The sequence below is a fragment of the Haemaphysalis longicornis genome, unplaced genomic scaffold (genome assembly GCF_048455015.1).
Source record: "Haemaphysalis longicornis isolate Haplotype H1 unplaced genomic scaffold, Haemaphysalis longicornis Haplotype H1 scaffold_6, whole genome shotgun sequence".
Lineage (NCBI taxonomy): Eukaryota > Metazoa > Arthropoda > Arachnida > Ixodida > Ixodidae > Haemaphysalis > Haemaphysalis longicornis.
The window spans coordinates 38,306,500-38,318,298 of NW_027526407.1; positions in this window are offsets into that span (position 1 = coordinate 38,306,500).

An 11,799-nucleotide genomic window follows, 5' to 3' on the forward strand; every position below is an offset into this window, starting at 1 on the left:
AAACGCTTGTCTATAACAGCGATTTCAACTTCAACTTGCGATATCTGGAGAGCGTTGACGGATACTCTTCAAACAAGCGTTGAAGACTGAAGTTGTCAACGTAGACTTCAGAATGGTGCGTTAATTTTCTCTAAATTATTTCAAGCCAACACCCCAGAAGGTCGGAAGTACAAAAGCCGTGTTATAGACAAGCGTTTTACCGACTGTACGTAGCTTTAAACATGGGAACCACGCAACAGCCGACACAAGCGGCGACGTGTTGAAGGTAGCCGCCGGGAAAAGTAAACGAGAAGAAAGCAAAGAGCTGTGCACCAACCACATCGTAATTTCGTGCACGGAAGACAACCGAATCTTTGAACTTGAGAAGATGAATGCCCTCGATCTGCTAATGTATAGGGTACGGGACAAACGGAGCATCTTGTCATATCCACCATTTGTAAAAACAACGTATTTTCGATGTTTACCAGATACGGAAAGCGTATTCAAGAGACCATTCTGAAATTAGATAGCCACTCTTGGAAGACTGAAGAGTGCATTGATGTGAAGAATTGATGTGCAACCATCGATGTGAAAATGATCAACCACCTGCCACGGGACGTCGCTAAGGACTCTTCTTGCTGAAATGAATTATAGTTAATTACTTCAATCTTTAGTCAATTCGAATGTTGACGCTTCTGTGGATAGGAAACAAAGGTTCAAAAGGCGTCGGGAACGGAAACAGCGACAGAACGACATTCCACTACAGCTACGGAGGAAAAGAAACACAAAAAGGCCTTGAAGCAGTATCCATACCTCTTTCGGGGAGGGTCAAATGAAAGTTCAAAAAGCCGAAGACCACAAGTGCCAGCGGGAATATCGCATCTACAACTCGAAACGTCTAAGTGCTGGAATGTGAAATGATGAGTTCTGCTAATTGCATACCTTCGTGGTATTTTAATGCCAAGGACTCATTGGTACTCCGCGCTAATTTCGTCATGGTCGGCAACCGTTGGGAGCACTGAAAGTGAAATAGCACGGTACAAAACTGGTTTCACCACAGGTGTATCAGAGAGGCCGGTACACCAAATGATGGTCACTTGCGAAAGGCGTCCTAACTAAAACTGTTGCCCACTCGGAACCAGACAGTGCTTGGTTGGGACCACTAGCCGCCCAGGTGGAACCTGCTATCATGTAGTTGAGACAGCTGCGCCCAGCTTTGATGAGCTGCCGCGCAATATGGGACCAACTACATCCCTGCAGCACCACCTGCCGCCCTTGTGGAACCAAGTGCAGATCCTGTTGGGACCGGTTGCTGCACAGTTAGGTGGACAGCCTCCCTGTTAGCAGAAGTGGTACTCAATAGTAAAAACAAAGGCAGCTTGTCTTATGTAACAAGATAAGCTAAGCGATGTCAACGACGCGGAATCAAGCGAATCCTAATGTCTTTATGTTCCGCCGTGTCAGTGAAGTCGAAATACCAAGTCCAAGCACTAGGTGCCAGAAGAGCAACAACGGCCTTGAAGGATCTTGCTGACAAACTCCATTACGCGATGCCGAAACACCACTACAGAAGTGATTACCCAGAAGGAGGCACTGGAGGAAGAACTTTCACCAAAGTCTGATTGACACAGAAACCGTACGGCAACTGAGATAAGTGAGCACACGATGCTCTCCACAACGGTGCAAATTATGGCGCAACTCTTCCAGCAACGAATTGTAATACAAGACAACCCATTCAATGCAAGGAATGGCGATGGCGCCACACAAGCGCGTATTTAAAGGTGCGCAATGCAGTTTGTGCCAATGATCGACACCACCCCAGCATCACCAACATTGTACGGTGCAGACGAGAACGTCTGGGAAAGGATGACTGATGACTGCAGTGGATGGCAGGTCGAATGTGTTCGTGGACTAAAACTCCTTCGCCGAGCACCGGAATCGGCAGACTTCGTGTACGCAAAGCAGCTTGTCTTAGAACAGACGGCGTGAGCTTCAAGAGCTAGGCATAAGTAGCAATCCTACGAAAGGCGTTTGACAAGAAACCACTGTTGAAGCAATGGGAGGAGAACAATAATGGATGGCAGCGGAGAGATGGCGAAACTTCTATCGACTATATGTACGGGTAACCCAACTGATAAAATGCAGCAAGTACGCCATAATTGAAGATTTCTTGAGTGGTTCATCCAAGGTGTCCGATCAGACAGGGCAGTGACCGAACTCCCCTTGTTTCACGATATGAGCAAAAAGAAGCAGTTGGGATTCTTCATCAATACAGCACCTCGATAGGCAAATGACTCCTGCAAATACCGACGCCGCACATTTGAAGAGACTCCAGCAGAGCCAGGCACCCACAAGTGAACTGAAGGGAAATTTCCTACCGCACGTCAGCATGTGAGACTTCTTGCCGATGCCAATGTACGTTGCTTTAAACACGGGAACCACGCAACAGCCGACAGAAGCGGTGACATGTTGAAGGTAGCCGCCGGGAAAAGTAAACGAGAAGAAAGCAAAGAGCTCTGCACGAACCACATTGTAATGGCGTGCACGGAAGACAACCGAATCTTTGAACTTGAGAAGATGAATGCCCTCGATCTGCTAGTGTATAGGGTACGGGATGAACGGAGCATCTTGTCATCTCCACAATTTGTAAAAACAACGTATTTTCGATGTTTACCAGATACGGAAAGCGTATTCAAGAGACCATTCTGAGACTAGACAGCCACTGTTGGAAGACTGAAGAGTGCATTGATGTGAAGAATTGATGTGCAACCGTCGATGTGAAAATGATCAACCACCTGCCACGGGACGTTGCTAAGGACTCTTCTTGCTGAAATGAATTATAATTAATTACTTAAATCTTTACTCAATTCGAATGTTGACGCTTCTGTGGATGGGAAACAAAAGGTTCAAAAGGCGTCGGGAACGGAAACAGCGACAGAACGACATTCCACTACAGCTACGGAGGAAAAGAAACACAAAAAGGCCTTGAAGCAGTATCCATACCTCTTTCGGGGAGGGTCAAATGAAAGTTCAAAAAGCCGAAGACCTCAAGTGCTAGCGGGAATTTTGCATCTACAACTGGCAAACGTCTCAGTTCTGGAATGTGAAATGATGAGTTCTGCTAGTCGCATACCTTCGTGGTATTTTATAGCCAAGGACTCATTGGTACTCTGCGCTAATTTCGTCATGGTCGGCAACCGTTGGGAGCAGTGAAAGTGAAATAGCACGGTACAAAACTGGTTTCACCGCAGGTGTATCAGAGAGGCCGGTACACCAAATGATGGTCACTTGCGAAAGGCGTCCTAACTAAAACTGTTGCCCACTCGGAACCAGACAGTGCTTGGTTGGGACCACTAGCCGCCCAGGTGGAACCAGCTATCATGTAGTTGAGACAGCTGCGCCCAGCTTTGATGAGCTGCCGCGCAATATGGGACCAACTACATCCCTGAGGACCACCTGCCGCCCTTGTGGAACCAAGTGCAGATCCTGTTGGGATCGGTTGCTGCGCAGTTAGGTGGACAGCCTCCCTGTTAGCAGAAGTGGTACTCAATAGTAAAAACAAAGGCAGCTTGTCTAATGTAACGACAAGATGAGCTAAGCGATGTCAACGACGCGGAATCAAGCGAATCCTAATGTCTTTATGTTCTGCCGTGTCAGTGAAGTCCAAATACCAAGTCCAAGCACAAGGTGCCAGAAGAGCAACAACGGCCTCGAAGGATCTTGCTGACAAACTCCATTACTCGATGCCGAAGCACCACTACAGAAGTGATTACCCAGAAGGAGGCGCTGGAGGAAGAACTTTCACGAAACTCTGATTGACACAGAAACCCTACAGCAACTGAGATAAGTGAGCACACGATGCTCTCCACAACGGTACAAATTATGGCGCAACTCTTCCAGCAACGAATTGTAATACAAGACAACCCATTCAATGCAAGGAATGGCGATGGCGCCACACAAGCGCGTATTTACAGGTGCGGAATGCAGTTTGTGCCAATGATCGACACCACCTCAGCATCACCAACATTGTACGGTGCAGACGAGAACGTCTGGGAAAGGATGACTGATGACTGCAGTGGATGGCAGGTCGAATGTGTTCGTGGACTGAAACTCCTTCGCCGAGCACCGGAATCGGCAGACTTCGTGTACGCAAAGCAGCTTGTCTTAGAACAGACGGCGTGAGCTTCAAGAGCTAGGCATAAGTAGCAATCCTACGAAAGGCGTTTGACAAGAAACCACTGTTGAACAAATGAGAGGAGAACAATAATGGATGGCAGCGGAAAGATGGCGAAACTTCTATCGACTATATGTACGGGTAACCCAACTGATAAAATGCAGCAAGTACGCCATAATTGAAGATTTCTTGAGTGGTTAATCCAAGGTGTCCGATCAGACAGGGCAGTGACCGAACTCCCCGCGTTTCACGATATGAGCAAAGGGAAGCAGTTGGGATTCATCATCAATACAGCACCTCGATAGGCAAATGACTCCTGCAAATACCGACGCCGCACATTTGAAAAGACTCCAGCAGAGCCAGGCACCCACAAATGAACTGAAGGGATATTTCCTACAGCACGTCAGCATGTGAGACTTCTTGCCGATGCCAATGTACGTTGCTTTAAACACGGGAACCACGCAACAGCCGACAGAAGCGGCGACATGTTGAAGGTAGCCGCCGGGAAAAGTAAACGAGAAGAAAGCAAAGAGCTCTGCACGAACCACATTGTAATGGCGTGCACGGAAGACAACCGAATCTTTGAACTTGAGAAGATGAATGCTTTGATCGGCTAGTGTATAGGGTACGGGATGAACGGAGCATCTTGTCATCTCCACAATTTGTAAAAACAACGTATTTTCGATGTTTACCAGATACGGAAAGCGTATTCAAGAGACCATTCTGAGACTAGACAGCCACTGTTGGAAGACTGAAGAGTGCATTGATGTGAAGAATTGATGTGCAACCGTCGATGTGAAAATGATCAACCACCGGCCACGAGACGTCGCTAAGGACTCTTCTTGCTGAAATGAATTATAGTTAATTACTTCAATCTTTACTCAATTCGAATGTTGGCACTTCTGTGGATAGGAAACAAAGGTTGAAAAGGCGTCGGGAACGGAAACAGCGACAGAATGACATTCCACTACAGCTACGGAGGAAAAGAAACACAAAAAGGCCTTGAAGCAGTATCCATACCTCTTTCGGGGAGGGTCAAATGAAAGTTCAAAAAGCCGAAGACCACAAGTGCCAGCGGGAATATCGCATCTACAACTGGCAAACGTCTCAGTGCTGGAATGTGAAATGATGAGTTCTGCTAATCGCATACCTTCGTGGTATTTTATGCCAAGGACTCATTGGTACTCTGCGCTAATTTCGTCATGGTCGGCAACCGTTGGGAGCAGTGAAAGTGAAATAGCACGGTACAAAACTGCTTTCACCACAGGTGTATCAGACAGGCCGGTACACCAAATGATGGTCACTTGCGAAAGGCGTCCTAACTAAAACTGTTGCCCACTCGGAACCAGACAGTTCTTAGTTGGGACCACTAGCCGCCCAGGTGGAACCAGCTATTATGTAGTTGAGACAGCTGCGACCAGCTTTGATGAGCTGCCGTGCAATATGGGACCAACTACATCCCTGCAGGACCACCTGCCGCCCTTGTGGAACCAAGTGCAGATCCTGTTGGGACCGGTTGTTGCGCAGTTAGGTGGACAGCCTCCCTGTTAGCAGAAGTGGTACTCAATAGTAAAAACAAAGGCAGCCTTTCTTATGTAAAGACAAGATAAGCTAAGCGATGTCAACGACGCGGAATCAAGCGAATCCTAATGTCTTTATGTTCCGCCGTGTCAGTGAAGTCAAAATACCAAGTCCAAGCACAAGGTGCCAGAAGAGCAACAACGGCCTTGAAGGATTTTGCTGACAAACTCTATTACGCGATGCCGAAACACCACTACAGAAGTGATTACCCAGAAGGAGGCGCTGGAGGAAGAGCTTTCACGAAACTCTGATTGACACAGAAACCCTACGGCAACTGAGATAAGTGAGCACACGATGCTCTCCACAACGGTACAAATTATGGCGCAACTCTTCCAGCAACGAATTGTAATACAAGACAACCCATTCAATGCAACAAATGGCGATGGCGCCACACAAGCCCGTATTTAAAGGTGCGCAATGCAGTTTGTGCCAATGATCGATACCACCTCAGCATCACCAACATTGTACGGTGCAGACGAGAACGTCTGGGAAAGGATGACTGATGACTGCAGTGGATGGCAGGTCGAATGTGTTCGTGGACTGAAACTCCTTCGCCGAACACCGGAATCGGCAGACTTCGTGTACGCAAAGCAGCTTGTCTTAGAACAGACGGCGTGAGCTTCAAGAGCTAGGCATAAGTAGCAATCCTACGAAAGGCGTTTTACAAGAAACCACTGTTGAACAAATGAGAGGAGAACAATAATGGATGGCAGCGGAAAGATGGCGAAACTTCTATCGACTATATGTACGGGTAACCCAACTGATAAAATGCAGCAAGTACGCCATAATTGAAGATTTCTTGAGTGTTAATCCAAGGTGTCCGATCAGACAGGGCAGTGACCGAACTCCCCGCGTTTCACGATATGAGCAAAGGGAAGCAGTTGGGATTCATCATCAATACAGCACCTCGATAGGCAAATGACTCCTGCAAATACCGACGCCGCACATTTGAAAAGACTCCAGCAGAGCCAGGCACCCACAAGTGAACTGAAGGGACATTTCCTACAGCACGTCAGCAGGTGCGACTTCTTGCCGATGCCAATTTACGTTGCTTTAAACACGGGAACCACGCAACCGCTGACAGAAGCGGCGATGTTGAAGGTAGCCGCCGGGAAAAGTAAACGAGAAGAAAGCAAAGAGCTCTGCACCAACCACATCGTAATGGCGTGCACGGAAGACAACCGAATCTTTGAACTTGAGAAGATGAATGCCCTCGATCTGCTAGTGTATAGGGTACAGGATGAACGGAGCATCTTGTCATATCCACAATTTGTAAAAACAACGTATTTTCGATGTTTACCAGATGCGGAAAGCGTATTCAAGAGACCATTCTGAGACTAGACAGCCACTCTTGGAAGACTGAAGAGTGCATTGATGGGAAGAATTGATGTGCAACCGTCCATGTGAAAATGATCAACCACCTGCCACGGGACGTCGCTAAGGACTCTTCTTGCTGAAATGAATTATAATTAATTACTTCAATCTTTACTCAATTCGAATGTTGACGCTTCTGTGGATAGGAAACAAAGGTTGAAAAGGCGTCGGGAACGGAAAGAGCGACAGAACGACATTCCACTACAGCTACGGAGGAAAAGAAACACAAAAAGGCTTTGAAGCAGTATCCATACCTCTTTCGGGGAGGGTCAAATGAAAGTTCAAAAAGCCGAAGACCACAAGTCCTAGCGGGAATATCGCATCTACAACTGGCAAACGTCTCAGTGCTGGAATGTGAAATGATGAGTTCTGCTAATCGCATACCTTCGTGGTATTTTAATGCCAAGGACTCATTGGTACTCTGCGCTAATTTCGTCGTGGTCGGCAACTGTTGGGAGCAGTGAAAGTGAAATAGCACGGTACAAAACTGGTTTGACCACAGGTGTATCAGAGAGGCCGGTACACCAAATGATGGTCACTTGCGAAAGGCGTCCTAACTAAAACTGTTGCCCACTCGGAACCAGACAGTGCTTGGTTGGGACCACTAGCCGCCCAGGTGGAACCAGCTATCATGTAGTTGAGACAGCTGCGCCCAGCTTTGATGAGCTGCCGCGCAATATGGGACCAACTACATCCCTGCAGGACCACCTGCCGCCCTTGTGGAACCAAGTGCAGATCCTGTTGGGACCGGTTGCTGCGCAGTTAGGTGGACAGCCTCCCTGTTAGCAGAAGTGGTACTCTATAGTAAAAACAAAGGCAGCTTATCTTATGTAACGACAAGATAAGCTAAGCGATGTCAACGACGCGGAATCAAGCGAATCCTAATGTCTTTATGTTCCGCCGTGTCAGTGAAGTCCAAATACCAAGTCCAAGCACAAGGTGCCAGAAGAGCAACAACGGCCTTGAAGGATAAACTCCATTACGCGATGCCGAAACACCACTACAGAAGTGATTGCCCACAAGGAGGCGCTGGAGGAAGAACTTTCACGAAACTCTGATTGACACAGAAACCCTAACGGCAACTGGGACAAGTGAGCACACAATGCTCTCCACAATGGTACAAATTATGGCGCAACTCTTCCAGCAACGAATTGTAATACAAGACAACCCATTCAATGCAAGTAATGGCGATGGCGCCACACAAGCGCGTATTTAAAGGTGCGCAATGCAGTTTGTGCCAATGATCGACACCACCTCAGCATCACCAACATTGTACGGTGCAGACGAGAAAGTCTGCGAAAGGATGACTGATGACTGTAGTGGATGGCAGGTCGAAAGTGTTCGTGGACTGAAACTCCTTCGCCGAGCACTGGAATCGGCAGACTTCGTGTACGCAAAGCAGCTTGTCTTAGAACAGACGGCCTGAGCTTCAAGAGCTAGGCATAAGTAGCAATCCTACGAAAGGCGTTTGACAAGAAACCACTGTTGAACGAATGGGAGGAGAACAATAATGGATGGCAGCGGAAAGATGGCGAAACTTCTATCGACTGTATGTACGGGTAACCCAACTGATAAAATGCAGCAAATACGCCATAATTGAAGATTTCTTGAGTGGTTAATCCAAAGTGTCCGATCAGACAGGGCAGTGACCGAACTCCCCGCGTTTCACGATATGAGCAAAGGGAAGCAGTTGGGATTCATCATCAATACAGCACCTCGATAGGCAAATGACTCCTGCAAATACCGACGCCGCACAGTTGAAAAGACTCCAGCAGAGCCAGGCACCCACAAGTGAACTGAAGGGAAATTTCCTACAGCACGTCAGCATGTGAGACTTCTTGCCGATGCCAATGTACGTTGCTTTAAACACGGGAACCACGCAACAGCCGCCAGAAGCGGCGACATGTTGAAGGTAGCCGCCGGGAAAAGTAAACGAGAATAAAGCAGAGAGCTCTGCACCAACCACATCGTAATGGCGTGCACGGAAGACAACCGAATCTTTGAACTTGAGAAGATGAATGCCCTCGATCTGCTAGTGTATAGGGTACAGGATGAACGGAGCATCTTGTAATATCCACAATTTGTAAAAACAACGTATTTTCGATGTTTACCAGATGCGGAAAGCGTATTCAAGAGACCATTCTGAGACTAGACAGCCACTCTTGGAAGACTGAAGAGTGCATTGATGTGAAGAATTGATGTGCAACCGTCGATGTGAAAATGATCAACCACCTGCCACGGGACGTTGCTAAGGACTCTTCTTGCTGAAATGAATTATAATTAATTACTTAAATCTTTACTCAATTCGAATGTTGACGCTTCTGTGGATAGGAAACAAAAGGTTCAAAAGGCGTCGGGAACGGAAACAGCGACAGAACGACATTCCACTACAGCTACGGAGGAAAAGAAACACAAAAAGGCCTTGAAGCAGTATCCATACCTCTTTCGGGGAGGGTCAAATGAAAGTTCAAAAAGCCGAAGACCACAAGTGCTAGCGGGAATATCGCATCTACAACTGGCAAACGTCTCAGTGCTGGAATGTGAAATGATGAGTTCTGCTAATCGCATACCTTCGTGGTATTTTAATGCGAAGGACTCATTGGTACTCTGCGCTAATTTCGTCATGGTCGGCAACCGTTGGGAGCAGTGAAAGTGAAATAGCACGGTACAAAACTGGTTTCACCACAGGTGTATCAGAGAGGCCGGTACACCAAATGATGGTCACTTGCGAAAGGCGTCCTAACTAAAACTGTTGCCCACTCGGAACCAGACAGTGCTGGGTTGGGACCACTAGCCGCCCAGGTGGAACCAGCTATCATGTAGTTGAGACAGCTGCGCCCAGCTTTGATGAGCTGCCGCGCAATATGGGACCAACTACATCCCTGCAGGACCACCTGCCGCCCTTGTGGAACCAAGTGCAGATCCTGTTGGGACCGGTTGCTGCACAGTTAGGTGGACAGCCTCCCTGTTAGCAGAAGTGGTACTCAATAGTAAAAACAAAGGCAGCTTGTCTTATGTAACGGCAAGATAAGCTAAGCGATGTCAACGACGCGGAATCAAGCGAATCCTAATGTCTTTATGTTCCCCCGTGTCAGTGAAGTCCAAATACCAAGTCGAAGCACTAGGTTGCAGAAGAGCAACAACGGCCTTGAAGGATCTTGCTGACAAACTCCATTACGCGATGCCGAAACACCACTACAGAAGTGATTACCCAGAAGGAGGCACTGGAGGAAGAACTTTCACGAAACTCTGATTGACACAGAAACCCTACGGCAACTGAGATAAGTGAGCACACGATGCTCTCCACAACGGTACAAATTATGGCGCAACTCTTCCAGCAACGAATTGTAATACAAGACAACCCATTCAATGCAAGGAAAGGCGATGGCGCCACACAAGCGCGTATTTAAAGGTGCGCAATGCAGTTTGTGCCAATGATCGACACCACCTCAGCATCACCAACATTGTACGGTGCAGACGAGAACGTCTGGGAAAGGATGACTGATGACTGCAGTGGATGGCAGGTCGAATGTGTTCGTGGTCTGAAACTCCTTCGCCGAGCACCGGAATCGGCAGACTTCGTGTACGCAAAGCAGCTTGTCTTAGAACAGACGGCGTGAGCTTCAAGAGCTAGGCATAAGTAGCAATCCTACGAAAGGCGTTTGACAAGAAACCACTGTTGAAGCAATGGGAGGAGAACAATAATGGATGGCAGCGGAAAGATGGCGAAACTTCTATCGACTATATGTACGGGTAACCCAACTGATAAAATGCAGCAAGTGCGCCATAATTGAAGATTTCTTGAGTGGTTACTCCAAGGTGTCCGATCAGACAGGGCAGTGACCGAACTCCCCGCGTTTCACGATATGAGCAAAGGGAAGCAGTTGGGATTCTTCATGAATACAGCACCTCGATAGGCAAATGACTCCTGCAAATACCGACGCCGCACATTTGAAAAGACTCCAGCAGAGCCAGGCACCCACAAGTGAACTGAAGGGACATTTCCTACAGCACGTCAGCATGTGAGACTTCTTGCCGATGCCAATGTACGTTGCTTTAAACACGGGAACCACGCAACAGCCGACAGAAGCGGCGACATGTTGAAGGTAGCCGACGGGAAAAGTAAACAAGAAAGCAAAGAGCTCTGCACCAACCACATTGTAATGGCGTGCACGGAAGACAACCGACTCTTTGAACTTGAGAAGATGAATGCCGTCGATCTGCTAGTGTATAGGGTACGGGATGAACGGAGCATCTTGTCATATCTACAATTTGTAAAAACAACGTATTTTCGATGTTTACCAGATACGGAAAGCGTATTCAAGAGACCATTCTGAGACTAGACAACCACTGTTGGAAGACTGAAGAGTGCATTGATGTGAAGAATTGATGTGCAACCGTCGATGTGAAAATGATCAACCACCTGCCACGGGACGTCGCTAAGGACTCTTCTTGCTGAAATGAATTATAGTTAATTACTTCAATCTTTACTCAATTCGAATGTTGACGCTTCTGTGGATAGGAAACAAAGGTTGAAAAGGCGTCGGGAACGGAAACAGCGACAGAACGACATTCCACTACAGCTACGGAGGAAAAGAAACACAAAAAGGCCTTGAAGCAGTATCCATACCTCTTTCGGGGAGGGTCAAATGAAAGTTCAAAAAGCCGAAGACCACAAGTGCCAGCGGGAA